Source organism: Pseudophryne corroboree, unplaced genomic scaffold (assembly GCF_028390025.1).
Source record: "Pseudophryne corroboree isolate aPseCor3 unplaced genomic scaffold, aPseCor3.hap2 scaffold_545, whole genome shotgun sequence".
Classification (NCBI taxonomy): Eukaryota; Metazoa; Chordata; class Amphibia; order Anura; family Myobatrachidae; genus Pseudophryne; species Pseudophryne corroboree.
This window is the reverse complement of record NW_026970145.1, coordinates 37501-52697: the sequence shown is the minus strand read 5'-3', so window position 1 is coordinate 52697 and position 15197 is coordinate 37501. Positions and strand designations below refer to the sequence as shown.

General features: G+C 49.5%; 17 non-coding genes and 2 pseudogenes across 17 annotated transcripts; 2 read left to right on the top strand and 17 right to left on the bottom strand.

Annotated features, from left to right (window-relative positions):
• The first annotated feature begins 192 nt into the window (after window positions 1-192).
• Window positions 193-309, top strand: LOC135032565 (U5 spliceosomal RNA). Its single transcript, XR_010228068.1, has one exon. It is a non-coding gene; the product is annotated as a U5 spliceosomal RNA (small nuclear RNA).
• Window positions 310-595: 286 nt separating this feature from the next.
• Window positions 596-708, top strand: LOC135032566 (U5 spliceosomal RNA). Its single transcript, XR_010228069.1, has one exon. It is a non-coding gene; the product is annotated as a U5 spliceosomal RNA (small nuclear RNA).
• A 4820-nt stretch (window positions 709-5528) lies between these two features.
• Window positions 5529-5692, bottom strand: LOC135032519 (U1 spliceosomal RNA). The gene has a single exon (XR_010228028.1). It is a non-coding gene; the product is annotated as a U1 spliceosomal RNA (small nuclear RNA).
• Window positions 5693-6363: 671 nt separating this feature from the next.
• On the bottom strand, window positions 6364-6526 carry LOC135032535 (U1 spliceosomal RNA). The gene has a single exon (XR_010228041.1). It is a non-coding gene; the product is annotated as a U1 spliceosomal RNA (small nuclear RNA).
• Window positions 6527-6678: 152 nt separating this feature from the next.
• LOC135032596 (U1 spliceosomal RNA) lies at window positions 6679-6842 on the bottom strand. The gene has a single exon (XR_010228098.1). It is a non-coding gene; the product is annotated as a U1 spliceosomal RNA (small nuclear RNA).
• Window positions 6843-7513: 671 nt separating this feature from the next.
• Window positions 7514-7676, bottom strand: LOC135032492 (U1 spliceosomal RNA). The gene has a single exon (XR_010228006.1). It is a non-coding gene; the product is annotated as a U1 spliceosomal RNA (small nuclear RNA).
• A 152-nt stretch (window positions 7677-7828) lies between these two features.
• Window positions 7829-8007, bottom strand: LOC135032522 (U1 spliceosomal RNA; annotated as a pseudogene).
• A 674-nt stretch (window positions 8008-8681) lies between these two features.
• LOC135032538 (U1 spliceosomal RNA) lies at window positions 8682-8844 on the bottom strand. Its single transcript, XR_010228043.1, has one exon. It is a non-coding gene; the product is annotated as a U1 spliceosomal RNA (small nuclear RNA).
• Window positions 8845-8997: 153 nt separating this feature from the next.
• LOC135032517 (U1 spliceosomal RNA) lies at window positions 8998-9152 on the bottom strand (annotated as a pseudogene).
• Window positions 9153-9949: 797 nt separating this feature from the next.
• LOC135032437 (U1 spliceosomal RNA) lies at window positions 9950-10112 on the bottom strand. The gene has a single exon (XR_010227958.1). It is a non-coding gene; the product is annotated as a U1 spliceosomal RNA (small nuclear RNA).
• Window positions 10113-10264: 152 nt separating this feature from the next.
• Window positions 10265-10428, bottom strand: LOC135032568 (U1 spliceosomal RNA). The gene has a single exon (XR_010228071.1). It is a non-coding gene; the product is annotated as a U1 spliceosomal RNA (small nuclear RNA).
• A 674-nt stretch (window positions 10429-11102) lies between these two features.
• On the bottom strand, window positions 11103-11265 carry LOC135032516 (U1 spliceosomal RNA). Its single transcript, XR_010228026.1, has one exon. It is a non-coding gene; the product is annotated as a U1 spliceosomal RNA (small nuclear RNA).
• Window positions 11266-11417: 152 nt separating this feature from the next.
• LOC135032587 (U1 spliceosomal RNA) lies at window positions 11418-11581 on the bottom strand. The gene has a single exon (XR_010228089.1). It is a non-coding gene; the product is annotated as a U1 spliceosomal RNA (small nuclear RNA).
• Window positions 11582-12252: 671 nt separating this feature from the next.
• LOC135032436 (U1 spliceosomal RNA) lies at window positions 12253-12415 on the bottom strand. Its single transcript, XR_010227957.1, has one exon. It is a non-coding gene; the product is annotated as a U1 spliceosomal RNA (small nuclear RNA).
• Window positions 12416-12567: 152 nt separating this feature from the next.
• LOC135032430 (U1 spliceosomal RNA) lies at window positions 12568-12731 on the bottom strand. Its single transcript, XR_010227952.1, has one exon. It is a non-coding gene; the product is annotated as a U1 spliceosomal RNA (small nuclear RNA).
• A 674-nt stretch (window positions 12732-13405) lies between these two features.
• On the bottom strand, window positions 13406-13568 carry LOC135032512 (U1 spliceosomal RNA). The gene has a single exon (XR_010228022.1). It is a non-coding gene; the product is annotated as a U1 spliceosomal RNA (small nuclear RNA).
• Window positions 13569-13720: 152 nt separating this feature from the next.
• Window positions 13721-13884, bottom strand: LOC135032586 (U1 spliceosomal RNA). Its single transcript, XR_010228088.1, has one exon. It is a non-coding gene; the product is annotated as a U1 spliceosomal RNA (small nuclear RNA).
• A 671-nt stretch (window positions 13885-14555) lies between these two features.
• LOC135032434 (U1 spliceosomal RNA) lies at window positions 14556-14718 on the bottom strand. Its single transcript, XR_010227956.1, has one exon. It is a non-coding gene; the product is annotated as a U1 spliceosomal RNA (small nuclear RNA).
• A 152-nt stretch (window positions 14719-14870) lies between these two features.
• LOC135032418 (U1 spliceosomal RNA) lies at window positions 14871-15034 on the bottom strand. The gene has a single exon (XR_010227941.1). It is a non-coding gene; the product is annotated as a U1 spliceosomal RNA (small nuclear RNA).
• Window positions 15035-15197: the final 163 nt, after the last annotated feature.

Genomic DNA, 15197 nt, shown 5'->3' with positions numbered 1-15197 from the left:
TATGTTCAAACAGAACTTTCTTGACCATGCTACTTGCTTTAAAGATCTGGGAGCACATGGAATACAGTACAAACCATGCTTATAGCAAGGAGAAGCCAGGTGAGAAATCTGCTTTCTTTCAAATTGGGCACTCACTTTGATCTGAATGAGGACTGCTGGCACAGCACTCAGGCGACAGGTGGAATCTTGGTCATGCTCTGGTTTCTCTTCAGAACGAACAAATCTTTCGCCTTTTATTAAAGATTATCCGTGGAGAGGAGCAAAACTGAATTTTATCTCAATTTTTGCATGCCCCATATTATTGGGGTTTCTTTTATCAGTTTAAAGACAGAACGAGTGTGCTTTCTTGTTAGCTTTAATGTAAGTTTATTTGCATAACAATGACAATAAATGTCTGTTTCTTTTCAAGCAGAACTTTCTTGACCATACTAATTGCTTGAAAGATCTGGGAGCACATGGAAAAGAGTACAAACCATGTTTATAGCAAGGGGAAGCCTGGTGAGAAATCTGCTTTCTTTCTTTCAAATTGGGTGCTCACTTTGAGCTGAATGAGGACTGCTGGCATGGCACTCAGGCGACAGGTGGAATCTTGGTCATGCTCTGGTTTCTCTTCAGAACAAACAAATCTTTCGCCTTTTACTAAAGATTTCCGTGGAGAGGAGCAAAACTGAGTTTTATCTCAATTTTTGCATGCCCCATATCATACCTCCCAACTGTCCCGATTTTCGCGGGACAGTCCCGTTTTTTGGGGACTGTCCCGCTGTCCCACCTGCGGGCCGCAGTGTCCCGCGGTGGGGAGGACAATTGGGAGGCTCTGTCTGTCGCTGCCCTGCTTAGCAGAGCAGCGGTGAATAGACGCTGTGCGCATGCGCACAGCGTCTATTCACTGAAGTCAGAGGGAGAGGTGGCATGCCAGCGGCTCACAGAGCGCTGGGCATGCCCGCTCAGTGCCGAAAACGGGGGCGTGACTCGCGATCGCGGGTCCTCCCGCGAAGCCACGCCCCCTTTTACTTAGGCCACACCCTTTTTGGGAGCGCGCGCGACTTCGCCGCGCGTGTGTCCCTCTTTGCGAGCCGACAAAGTTGGGAGGTATGCCCATATTATTGGGGTTTCTTTTATCAGTTTAAAGACAGAACGAGATTGCTTTCTTGTTAGCTTTAATGTAAGTTTATTTGCATAACAATGACAGTAAATGTTTGTTTCTTTTCAAACAGAACTTTCTTGACCATGCTACTTGCTTGAAAGATCTGGGAGCACATGGAAAACAGTACAAACCATGCAGTATCACAAGAGCCTTTATTTGATCTTTCATGAAGATAGAGCAGAATTGAGGACACGTCAACAATTTCTGCCGAAGGTGGTTCATCTTTCCACATGGTGCCTTTGGCCACTGACACCTTCGTTGAGTCAAAGTCTCTGGCTGTGGTCAGAACTTTGAAAATTTATGTCACCAGAACGGTTCAGATTAGGAAAACAGAGGCTCTGTTTGTCCTGTATGCTCCCAACAGGATTGGGTGTCCTGCTTCCATGTAGACCATTATGCGCTGGATCTGTGGTAAGATTCAGCATGCTCATTCCATGGCAGGATTGCCATTACTGAATTAGGTGAAGACCCATTCTACTAGAAAGGTGGGTTCATCCTGGGCAGCTGGTCGGGGAGTCTCGGCATTGCAACTTTGCCGAGCAGCTATTTAGTAAACACTTTTGCTAAGTTTTACAAGTTTGATACCTTGGCTGATGATAACCTCAAGTTGGGTCATTCGGTGCTGCAGAGTCGTACGCACTCTCCCACCCGTTCAAGAGCTTTGGTATAACCCCATGGTTCTTAATGTGACCCCAGCATCCTCTAGGTCGTATGAGAAAATAGGATTTTAATACCTACTGGTAAATCCTTTTCTCTTAGTCCGTAGAGGATGCTGGGCACCCGTCCCAGTCCATACTGTGTCTGCAGTTATTACTTGTGGTTATACACATGTTATGTTATGGTTCTGGTCAGCTTTTTGCTGCAATTGTTCATGCCGTTGGCTTGTGTTCTGTTGAATGCCACGTTCTGCGGCATGCTTAAGGTGTGAGCTGGTAAGATGCTCACCTTAGTTTAACAATAAATCCTTTCCTCGAAATGTCCGTCTCCCTGGGCACAGTTCCTATAACTGGAGTCTGGAGGAGGGGCATAGAGGGAGGAGCCAGTTCACACCCTTTGAAAGTCTTAAAGTGCCCATGTCTCTTGTGGATCCCGTCTATACCCCATGGTTCTTAATGTGACCCCAGCATCCTCTACGGACTAAGAGAAAAGGATGCCCTTGCGCACTATCCTGACTTCTCCTCCCGTCTGCTTACTTTGTGCCTTCCAACGCACAATGCGAACTACAGGTGGTGCTGCAGGGCCCACACCCTTTTACTTGCCTTACAGAACAGCTCTGGAGCTGTTACAGTGCCCAGCTGCTGCAAGAAATCAGCTTGAATGCTTCAGGGGATGGGGCATGGCCAACATGAGCCCCACACCAAAGGAGGGTGGGGGTGTTTAATGCGAACTAGGGGTCATCCAAGCACCGCAAAAGGCCGCCATGCCCTGCATGCCCCTTTTCTCTTTTCATATGCAGATGAGGGTTCCAGCCAACTTTGGCCCACATCTTGGATGACATCACCGTATGCAAATCCGTCTTCTGCAGACCTTCCCCCAGGAATGCTTGTACTAGTTGTTGCATATGGTTTGATATTTGATGGTGCTTCAATATTAGGCAGCCTTCCACCCTCCCATGTTCATCTGAACAGATGTGGTCTCCCTGCAGTTGGTGTCCCCAGACGAGAGTTCCCTTGTGCGTCCTCAGTTGAATCTCCTTAACTTGACGGGGGAGGGGCTGCCCGAGCAGCCACCCTCCCCAGCCCTATCCCAACTCATACTTATTTTGCATATGAGATCTCTTGATCATGAAGATTGTTCTCACAGGGTGAGGTTCATCCATTATATTTTAAAATAGGAAGGTACAAATTACATATTTGAATTGCATCTATGTGCTGGATTCAAATGTCCCCCCCCCCCTTCCTTTCTCAATTGTGCCCGTCAGCAGCTATTCTAAGGTTGCTGCCAATGGGTGTGACACATTAATTTCTTCTGTGGGGTACACTGGACTCCACAAGGATTCACATTGGGGTGTAGAGTAGGATCTTGATCTGAGGCACCAACCGGCTCAAAGCTTTTGACTGTTCCCAAGATGCTCAGCGCATCCTCCTCTATAACCCCGCTTCCATGAACAGGGAGCTCAGTTTGTAGTTGGTGCCTTCAGTAGCAGGCCACTTAACAGGGGCCTGCCTCAGGCAGCCTATTCTTAGCTATTAATTTTGACAAGAAAAGAAGAACTTGTTTTATGAGAATCTACAAGGGCTGCAGCAGGCTAGGTCTAATAGACATCTTTACTGCAGCTTCATCACTCCCAGCGGCGCTGTATACTCCCGTGCCCTGGTTGCTGGGTCACTGCAGCGGAGGCTCCAGTTTCTTCCTAAGGTCAGTCACACACACACCGCCCTTCCGGATCACGAGGCCGCTGATGAAGGGGAGCGTGGCCGTAGGGGGTGGACCGTGTGCGCACTGGCGTGGACACTGATTACTGGGCAGCCGCTCCACTAGCCACCAGGTACAGTTAAGGAGCACAGGTCTGGGAGTTTTACTCCTATATTAACCCAATTTTGTACTGCCCGCAGCGCATTGTGATAGGTAATAGGGCCTGATTCAGGTTGGAATGCAATCACAATAAGCGATCCAACTGCAAAATTTGCTAACAGCATACGCATGTGCCTGCATTTTCTGCGGCACCCCGCAGAGAATGCGATCGCCTCTGCCTGTCAATCGGGGCGGGGGGGGGGGGAGGGGGGTCAGCAACACTCCATTTCCAAGTCAGGGATGGAGCGGTGCGGGGGCAAGGCTTCAAAATGGGGTCTGCAACGGAGGAGACACAGGGGGCGTGGTCACAGCGGCTGTATGACATCACATTCAGCCGCTGTGATCACAAAAATGGTGGCGGCTTCCTGCGCGCACATACAGTCTGCACCAGCAGGAGGCTACACCATTTTTTATGATCACGCTGAACTGCAGTGCGACTGCAATTACAGCATGGTCAAGAATGGAGGCGTCATGCTGGGTGGCCATGCCCTGTCACTGTGCAGGAGCCAGCACCGCACACACACTAGTCCCCGGGTGCAGCCCCCAACCCCCGGGACACCCGGAGCAACAAAATGTAGATTCAGGCCACCAGGCCACGCCCCTACCTATGAAACCATGCCTCCTTTTTACCATTGCACTGCTTATCTGCGCGCCCTGCATTACAATCTCCCTCGCCACCTCTCTGGGTGTCACCAGTGATAGTGACACCTCTGCCATGCTTGTAGCAGCTGGTCCTAAGATCTACGCCTCAAGCCCTGAGTGTTTGCCCTTGTGACTTGTTGATCATCATAGCGAAGCAGATGCTTACAGAAAACTGCAGGGGCTTAGATTGAAAATAAAAAAATTGATGGGTATAAGGTAGAGAGGAGCGGGTTCGGTTCTCCGAGAACCGAATTCCCGACGAACTCCACGTGGTTTACACTGGTCCGAGGCAGGCTCGGTTGTTCCCGCCTGACTCGGAAAACCTGAACAAGGGAAAATGTCATCATCCCGCTGTCGGATTCTCGCGAGATTCGGATTCCATATAAAGAGCTGCGCGTTGCCGCCATTTTTACTCGTGCATTGAAGAGAGAGCGGAGAGGACGTGGCTATGTTCTCTCAGTGGAAATCTCAATATCAGTGCTCAGTATCAGTGGTTACTTATTGCTGCTCAGTAATACTAGTAGTGTGTCTCTCCTGCTCAGTGTCAGTTCTCAGTAGTATCCTCATCAGTGCTCAGTATCACTGCTCATTGTCTTGTGCTGCATTGTGGTGCTCAGCATACTACAGTACATTACTAATAGTCCAGTGCTGCATCTTGCTGCTCAGTGTCAGTTCTAGTATCCTCATCAGTGCTCACTATCACTGCTCATTACATTGTGGTGTTCTGTATACTACAGTAACATAGTAATATAGTAACATATAGTAACATAGTTTTTGAGGTTGAATAGAGGCAAATTGCCCATCGTGTTCAACCTGTTTTAAGTTGTGATGATTCTACATACTTGCTGAATAATGTTTTATGACTAGTTAGCTACTATAACTCATGTTACCCCCGGATTAACCATGTTGATATTTTAAGTATTATAACCTTGGATAGCTTTTTCATTCAGAAATGTATCCATTCCTTTTTTAAATCCAATTACAGAGTCCGCCATTACCACCTTCCCTGGCAGGGAATTCCACATCCTGATTGCCCTAACAGTGAAGATCATAGTATCTCACCTGGCAGGTAAGTAGGAGTTGGGCTAGAGCTGTGGAGGATTGCTGCTCGGGCACCCCCTGTCAAGTGAAGGAGATCCAACTGAGGCAGCACAAGGGAACTCTCGAAAGAAGAACAAGGCTAGAGGAAGATCTGAGACAAAGAAATCTGACTTTTACCAGAGCTGACCAGAGGAAAGCACAAACGCAGTCCCCCACTACCACAAATAATGCAGTCGAGTTTCCCACATTTGGGGAAATCACAGGGGTCAGCATACCCAGAGTGCAATGAATGAACCTCACCCTGGGAGAACAATCTTCATGACCATGGTATCTCCTATGCAAAATAAGTATGATTTGGGATAGGGCTGGGGAGGGCCGCTGCTCAGGCACATCTCTGTCAAGTAAAGGAGATTCAACTGAGGCAACACAAGGGAACTCTCATCTGGGGACAACAACTGCAGGGAGAACACATATTTTCAGATGAACATGGGAGGGCAGAAGGCTGCCTAATACTGAAGCACCCCCAAACAACAAATCAAATGCAACTACTAGTGCAAGCATTCCTGGGGGAAGGCCTGCAGCAGATGGATTTGCATATGGTGATGTCATCCAAGCAGTGGGTCAAAGTTGGCTTCAACCCTCGTCTGCATATGAAAATAAAAAAGGGGTGTGCAGGGCATGGCGGCCTTTTGCGGCGCTTGGATGACCCCTAGTTCGCATTAAACACCTCCACCTTCCTTCGGTGTGGGGCTCATGTTGGCTATGCCCCAGCCCCTGAAGCATTCAAGCTGATTTCTTGCAGCAGCTGGGCACTGTAACAGCTCCAGAGCTGCTCTGTAAAGCAAGTAAAAGGGTGTGGGCCCTGCAGCACTACCTGTAGTTTGCATTGTGCGTTGGAAGGCACAAAGTAAGCAGACGGGAGAAGTCAGGATAGTGCACAAGGGCATAGAAGGGAGCGGCTCAAGAAAAGAGAAGTGGAAACAGACAGCAAACTAGGCTGGAGAGAGACCTGAGACAAAGAGATCTGAATTATACGAGAGCCGACCAGAGGAAACACAAATTATGTAATCAAGTGTCCCACATTTGGGGAAATCGTAGGAGCAGCACACCCAGAGTGCATTGGGTGAGCCTTGCCCTGGGAGAAGCACCTTCCTGATCATAGTATCTCACCTGGCAGGTAAGTAGGAGTTGGGCTAGAGCTGGGGAGGGTCGCTGTTCGGGCACCCCCCTGTCAAGTGAACGAGATCCAACTGAGGCAGCACAAGGAAACTCTCGAAAAAAGAACAAGGCTAGAGGAAGATCTGAGACAAAGAAATCTGACTTTTACCAGAGCTGACCAGAGGAAAGCACAAACACAGTCCCCCACTACCACAAATAATGCAGTCGAGTTTCCCACATTTGGGGAAATCACAGGGGTCAGCATACCCAGAATGCAATGAATGAACTTCACCCTGGGAGAACAATCTTCATGACAATTGTATCTCCTATGCAAAATAAGTATGATTTGGGATAGGGCTGGGGAGGGCCGCTGCTCAGGCACATCTCTGTCAAGTAAAGGAGATTCAACTGAGGCAGCACAAGGGAACTCTCATCTGGGGACAACAACTGCAGGGAGAACACATATTTTCAGATGAACATGGGAGAGCAGAAGGCTGCCTAATACTGAAGCACCCCCAAACAACAAACCAAATGCAACAACTAGTACAAGCATTCCTGGGAAAAGGTCTGCAGAAGACGGATTTGCATACGGTGATGTCATCCAAGCAGTGGGCCAAAGTTGGCTGGAACCCTCATCTGCATATGAAAAGAGAAAAGGGGTATGCAGGGCATGGCGGCCTTTTGCGGCGCTTGGATGACCCTTAGTTAGCATTAAACACCTCCACCCTCCGTCGGTGTGGGGCTCATGTTGGCTATGCCCCAGCCCCTGAAGCATTCAAGCTGATTTCTTGCAGCAGCTGGGCACTGTAACAGCTCCAGAGCTGCTCTGTAAGGCAAGTAAAAGGGTGTTGGCCCTACAGCACTACCTGTAGTTTGCATTGTGCGTTGGAAGGCACAAAGTAAGCAGACAGGTGAAGTCAGGAGAGTGCACAAGGGCATAGAAGGCAGCGGCTCAAGAAAAGAGAAGTGGAAACAGACAGCAAACTAGGCTGGAGAGAGACCTGAGACAAAGAGATCTGAATTATACGAGAGCCGACCAGGGGAAACACAAATTATGCAGTCAAGTTTCCCACATTTGGGGAAATCACAGGAGCAGCACACCCAGAGTGCAATGGGTGAGCCTTGCCCTGGGAGAAGCACCTTCATGATCATAGTATCTCACCTGGCAGGTAAGTAGGAGTTGGGCTAGAGCTGGGGAGGGTCGCTGCTCGGGCACCCCCCTGTCAAGTGAAAGAGATCCAACTGAGGCAGCACAAGGAAACTCTCGAAAGAAGAACAAGGCTAGAGGAAGATCTGAGACAAATAAATCTGACTTTTACCAGAGCTGACCAGAGGAAAGCACAAACACAGTCCCCCACTACCACAAATAATGCAGTCGAGTTTCCCACATTTGGGGAAATCACAGGGGTCAGCATACCCAGAATGCAATGAATGAACCTCACCCTGGGAGAACAATCTTCATGACCATGCAAAATAAGTCAATCTTCATGACCATGCAAAATAAGTATGATTTGGGATAGGGCTGGGGAGGGCCGCTGCTCAGGCACATCTCTGTCAAGTAAAGGAGATTCAACTGAGGCAGCACAAGGGAACTCTCATCTGGGGACAACAACTGCAGGGAGAACACATATTTTCAGATGCACATGGGAGGGCAGAAGGCTGCCTAATACTGAAGCACCCCCAAACAACAAACCAAATGCAACAACTAGTGCAAGCATTCCTGGGGGAAGGCCTGCAGCAGATGGATTTGCATACGGTGATGTCATCCAAGCAGTGGGTCAAAGTTGGCTTCAACCCTCGTCTGCATATGAAAAGAGAAAAGGGGCGTGCAGGGCATGGCGGCCTTTTGCGGTGCTTGGATGACCCCTAGTTCACATTAAACACCTCCACCCTCCTTCGGTGTGGGGCTCATGTTGGCTGTGACCCAGCCCCTGAAGCATTCAAGCTGATTTCTTGCAGTAGCTGGGCACTGTAACAGCTCCAGAGCTGCTCTGTACGGCAAGTAAAAGGGTGTGGGCCCTACAGCACTACCTGTAGTTTGCATTGTGCATTGGAAGGCACAAAGTAAGCAGACAGGAGGAGAAGTCAGGATAGTGCACAAGGGTATAAAAGGGAGGGGCTCATGAAAAAAGAAGTGGAAACAGACAGCAAACTAGGCTGGAGAGAGACCTGAGACAAAGAGATCTGAATTATACGAGAGCCGACCAGGGGAAACACAAATTATGCAGTCAAGCTTCCCACATTTGGGGAAATCGCAGGGGCACCACACCCAGAGTGCAATGGGTGAGCCTTGCCCTGGGAGAAGATCCTTCATGATCATAGTATCTCACCTGGCAAGTAAGTAGGAGTTGGGCTAGAGCTGGGGAGGGTCGCTGCTCGGGCACCCCCCCTGTCAAGTTAAAGAGATCCAACTGAGGCAGCACAAGGGAACTCTCGAAAGAAGAACAAGGCTAGAGGAAGATCTGAGACAAAGAAATCTGACTTTTACCAGAGCTGTCCAGAGGAAAGCACAAACACAGTCCCCCACTACCACAAATAATGCAGTCGAGTTTCCCACATTTGGGGAAATCACAGGGGTCAGCATACCCAGAATGCAATGAATGAACCTCACCCTGGGAGAACAATCTTCATGACCATGTCCCCAGATGAGAGTTCCCTTGTGCTGCCTCAGTTGAATCTCCTTTACTTGACAGAGATGTGCCTGAGCAGCGGCCCTCCCCAACCCTATCCCAAATCATACTTATTTTGCATAGGCGATACGCCTATGCAAAATAAGTATGATTTGGGATAGGGTTGGGGAGGGCCGCTGCTCAGGCACATCTCTGTCAAGTAAAGGAGATTCAACTGAGGCAGCACAAGGGAACTCTCATCTGGGGACAACAACTGCAGGGAGAACACATATTTTCAGATAAACATGGGAGGGCAGAAGGCTGCCTAATACTGAAGCACCCCCAAACAACAAACCAAATGCAACAACTAGTACAAGCATTCCTGGGGGAAGGCCTGCAGCAGATGGATTTGCATATAGTGATGTCATCCAAGCAGTGGGTCAAAGTTGGCTTCAACCCTCGTCTGCATATGAAAAGAGAAAAGGGGCGTGCAGGGCATGGCGGCCTTTTGCGGCGCTTGGATGACCCCTAGTTCGCATTAAACACCTCCACCCTCCTTCGGTGTGGGGCTCATGTTGGCTATGCCCCAGCCCCTGAAGCATTCAAGGTGATTTCTTGCAGCAGCTGGGCACTGTAACAGCTCCAGAGCTGCTCTGAACGGCAAGTAAAAGGGTGTGGGCCCTGCAGCACTACCTGTAGTTTGCATTGTGCATTGGAAGGCACAAAGTAAGCAGACGGGAGAAGTCAGGATAGTGCGCAAGGGCATAGAAGGGAGCGGCTCAAGAAAAGAGAAGTTGAAACAGACAGCAAACTAGGCTGGAGAGAGACCTGAGACAAAGAGATCTGAATTATACGAGAGCCGACCAGGGGAAACACAAATTATGCAGTCAAGTTTCCCACATTTGGGGAAATCGCAGGAGCAGCACACCCAGAGTGCAATGGGTGAGCCTTGCCCTGGGAGAAGCACCTACATGATCATAGTATCTCACCTGCCAGGTAAGTAGAAGTTGGGCTAGAGCTGGGGAGGGTCGCTGCTCGGGTACCCCCCTGTCAAGTGAAGGAGATTCAACTGAGGCAGCACAAGGGAACTCTCGAAAGAAGAACAAGGCTAGAGGAAGATCTGAGACAAATAAATCTGACTTTTACCAGAGCTGACCAGAGGAAAGCACAAACACAGTCCCCCACTACCACAAATAATGCAGTCGAGTTTCCCACATTTGGGGAAATCACAGGGGTCAGCATACCCAGAATGCAATGAATGAACCTCACCCTTGGAGAACAATCTTCATGACCATGGTATCTCCTATGCAAAATAAGTATGATTTGGGATAGGGCTGGGGAGGGCCGCTGCTCAGGCACATCTCTGTCAAGTAAAGGAGATTCAACTGAGGCAGCACAAGGGAACTCTCATCTGGGGACAACAACTGCAGGGAGAACACATATTTTCAGATGAACATGGGAGGGCAGAAGGCTGCCTAATAATGAAGCACCCCCAAACAACAAACCAAATGCAACAACTAGTGCAAGCATTCCTGGGGGAAGGCCTGCAGCAGATGGATTTGCATACGGTGATGTCATCCAAGCAGTGGGTCAAAGTTGGCTTCAACCCTCGTCTGCATATGAAAAGAGAAAAGGGGCGTGCAGGGCATAGCGGCCTTTTGCGGCGCTTGGATGACCCCTAGTTCGCATTAAACACCTCCACCCTCCTTCGGTGTGGGGCTCATGTTGGCTATGCCCCAGCCCCTGAAGCATTCAAGCTGATTTCTTGCAGCAGCTGGGCACTGTAACAGCTCCAGAGCTGCTCTGTACGGCAAGTAAAAGGGTGTGGGCCCTGCAGCACTACCTGTAGTTTGCATTGTGCATTGGAAGGCACAAAATAAGCAGACAAGAGGAGAAGTCAGGATAGTGCACAAGGGTATAAAAGGGAGGGGCTCATGAAAAAAGAAGTGGAAACAGACAGCAAACTAGGCTGGAGAGAGACCTGAGACAAAGATATCTGAATTATACGAGAGCCGACCAGGGGAAACACAAATTATGCAGTCAAGCTTCCCACATTTGGGGAAATCGCAGGGGCACCACACCCAGAGTGCAATGGGTGAGCCTTGCCCTGGGAGAAGCACCTTCATGATCATAGTATCTCACCTGGCAGGTAAGTAGGAGTTGGGCTAGAGCTGGGGAGGGTCGCTACTCGGGCACCCCCCTGTCAAGTGAAAGAGATCCAACTTAGGCAGCACAAGGGAACTCTCGAAAGAAGAACAAGGCTAGAGGAAGATCTGAGACAAATAAATCTGACTTTTACCAGAGCTGTCCAGAGGAAAGCACAAACACAGTCCCCCACTACCACAAATAATGCAGTCGAGTTTCCCACATTTGGGGAAATCACAGGGGTCAGCATACCCAGAATGCAATGAATGAACCTCACCCTGGGAGAACAATCTTCATGACCATGGTATCGCCTATGCAAAATAAGTATGATTTGGGATAGGGTTGGGGAGGGCCGCTGCTCAGGCACATCTCTGTCAAGTAAAGGAGATTCAACTGAGGCAGCACAAGGGAACTCTCATCTGGGGACAACAACTGCAGGGAGAACACATATTTTCAGATAAACATGGGAGGGCAGAAGGCTGCCTAATACTGAAGCACCCCCAAACAACAAACCAAATGCAACAACTAGTACAAGCATTCCTGGGGGAAGGCCTGCAGCAGATGGATTTGCATATAGTGATGTCATCCAAGCAGTGGGTCAAAGTTGGCTTCAACCCTCGTCTGCATATGAAAAGAGAAAAGGGGCGTGCAGGGCATGGCGGCCTTTTGCGGCGCTTGGATGACCCCTAGTTCGCATTAAACACCTCCACCCTCCTTCGGTGTGGGGCTCATGTTGGCTATGCCCCAGCCCCTGAAGCATTCAAGGTGATTTCTTGCAGCAGCTGGGCACTGTAACAGCTCCAGAGCTGCTCTGAACGGCAAGTAAAAGGGTGTGGGCCCTGCAGTACTACCTGTAGTTTGCATTGTGCATTGGAAGGCACAAAGTAAGCAGACGGGAGAAGTCAGGATAGTGCGCAAGGGCATAGAAGGGAGCGGCTCAAGAAAAGAGAAGTTGAAACAGACAGCAAACTAGGCTGGAGAGAGACCTGAGACAAAGAGATCTGAATTATACGAGAGCCGACCAGGGGAAACACAAATTATGCAGTCAAGTTTCCCACATTTGGGGAAATCGCAGGAGCAGCACACCCAGAGTGCAATGGGTGAGCCTTGCCCTGGGAGAAGCACCTACATGATCATAGTATCTCACCTGCCAGGTAAGTAGAAGTTGGGCTAGAGCTGGGGAGGGTCGCTGCTCGGGTACCCCCCTGTCAAGTGAAGGAGATTCAACTGAGGCAGCACAAGGGAACTCTCGAAAGAAGAACAAGGCTAGAGGAAGATCTGAGACAAATAAATCTGACTTTTACCAGAGCTGACCAGAGGAAAGCACAAACACAGTCCCCCACTACCACAAATAATGCAGTCGAGTTTCCCACATTTGGGGAAATCACAGGGGTCAGCATACCCAGAATGCAATGAATGAACCTCACCCTGGGAGAACAATCTTCATGACCATGGTATCTCCTATGCAAAATAAGTATGATTTGGGATAGGGCTGGGGAGGGCCGCTGCTCAGGCACATCTCTGTCAAGTAAAGGAGATTCAACTGAGGCAGCACAAGGGAACTCTCATCTGGGGACAACAACTGCAGGGAGAACACATATTTTCAGATGAACATGGGAGGGCAGAAGGCTGCCTAATAATGAAGCACCCCCAAACAACAAACCAAATGCAACAACTAGTGCAAGCATTCCTGGGGGAAGGCCTGCAGCAGATGGATTTGCATACGGTGATGTCATCCAAGCAGTGGGTCAAAGTTGGCTTCAACCCTCGTCTGCATATGAAAAGAGAAAAGGGGCGTGCAGGGCATAGCGGCCTTTTGCGGCGCTTGGATGACCCCTAGTTCGCATTAAACACCTCCACCCTCCTTCGGTGTGGGGCTCATGTTGGCTATGCCCCAGCCCCTGAAGCATTCAAGCTGATTTCTTGCAGCAGCTGGGCACTGTAACAGCTCCAGAGCTGCTCTGTACGGCAAGTAAAAGGGTGTGGGCCCTGCAGCACTACCTGTAGTTTGCATTGTGCATTGGAAGGCACAAAATAAGCAGACAAGAGGAGAAGTCAGGATAGTGCACAAGGGTATAAAAGGGAGGGGCTCATGAAAAAAGAAGTGGAAACAGACAGCAAACTAGGCTGGAGAGAGACCTGAGACAAAGAGATCTGAATTATACGAGAGCCGACCAGGGGAAACACAAATTATGCAGTCAAGCTTCCCACATTTGGGGAAATCGCAGGGGCACCACACCCAGAGTGCAATGGGTGAGCCTTGCCCTGGGAGAAGCACCTTCATGATCATAGTATCTCACCTGGCAGGTAAGTAGGAGTTGGGCTAGAGCTGGGGAGGGTCGCTACTCGGGCACCCCCCTGTCAAGTGAAAGAGATCCAACTTAGGCAGCACAAGGGAACTCTCGAAAGAAGAACAAGGCTAGAGGAAGATCTGAGACAAATAAATCTGACTTTTACCAGAGCTGTCCAGAGGAAAGCACAAACACAGTCCCCCACTACCACAAATAATGCAGTCGAGTTTCCCACATTTGGGGAAATCACAGGGGTCAGCATACCCAGAATGCAATGAATGAACCTCACCCTGGGAGAACAATCTTCATGACCATGGTATCGCCTATGCAAAATAAGTATGATTTGGGATAGGGTTGGGGAGGGCCGCTGCTCAGGCACATCTCTGTCAAGTAAAGGAGATTCAACTGAGGCAGCACAAGGGAACTCTCATCTGGGGACAACAACTGCAGGGAGAACACATATTTTCAGATAAACATGGGAGGGCAGAAGGCTGCCTAATACTGAAGCACCCCCAAACAACAAACCAAATGCAACAACTAGTACAAGCATTCCAGGGGGAAGGCCTGCAGCAGATGGATTTGCATATAGTGATGTCATCCAAGCAGTGGGTCAAAGTTGGCTTCAACCCTCGTCTGCATATGAAAAGAGAAAAGGGGCGTGCAGGGCATGGCGGCCTTTTGCGGCGCTTGGATGACCCCTAGTTCGCATTAAACACCTCCACCCTCCTTCGGTGTGGGGCTCATGTTGGCTATGCCCCAGCCCCTGAAGCATTCAAGGTGATTTCTTGCAGCAGCTGGGCACTGTAACAGCTCCAGAGCTGCTCTGAACGGCAAGTAAAAGGGTGTGGGCCCTGCAGCACTACCTGTAGTTTGCATTGTGCATTGGAAGGCACAAAGTAAGCAGACGGGAGAAGTCAGGATAGTGCGCAAGGGCATAGAAGGGAGCGGCTCAAGAAAAGAGAAGTTGAAACAGACAGCAAACTAGGCTGGAGAGAGACCTGAGACAAAGAGATCTGAATTATACGAGAGCCGACCAGGGGAAACACAAATTATGCAGTCAAGTTTCCCACATTTGGGGAAATCGCAGGAGCAGCACACCCAGAGTGCAATGGGTGAGCCTTGCCCTGGGAGAAGCACCTACATGATCATAGTATCTCACCTGCCAGGTAAGTAGAAGTTGGGCTAGAGCTGGGGAGGGTCGCTGCTCGGGTACCCCCCTGTCAAGTGAAGGAGATTCAACTGAGGCAGCACAAGGGAACTCTCGAAAGAAGAACAAGGCTAGAGGAAGATCTGAGACAAATAAATCTGACTTTTACCAGAGCTGACCAGAGGAAAGCACAAACACAGTCCCCCACTACCACAAATAATGCAGTCGAGTTTCCCACATTTGGGGAAATCACAGGGGTCAGCATACCCAGAATGCAATGAATGAACCTCACCCTGGGAGAACAATCTTCATGACCATGGTATCTCCTATGCAAAATAAGTATGATTTGGGATAGGGCTGGGGAGGGCCGCTGCTCAGGCACATCTCTGTCAAGTAAAGGAGATTCAACTGAGGCAGCACAAGGGAACTCTCATCTGGGGACAACAACTGCAGGGAGAACACATATTTTCAGATGAACATGGGAGGGCAGAAGGCTGCCTAATAAT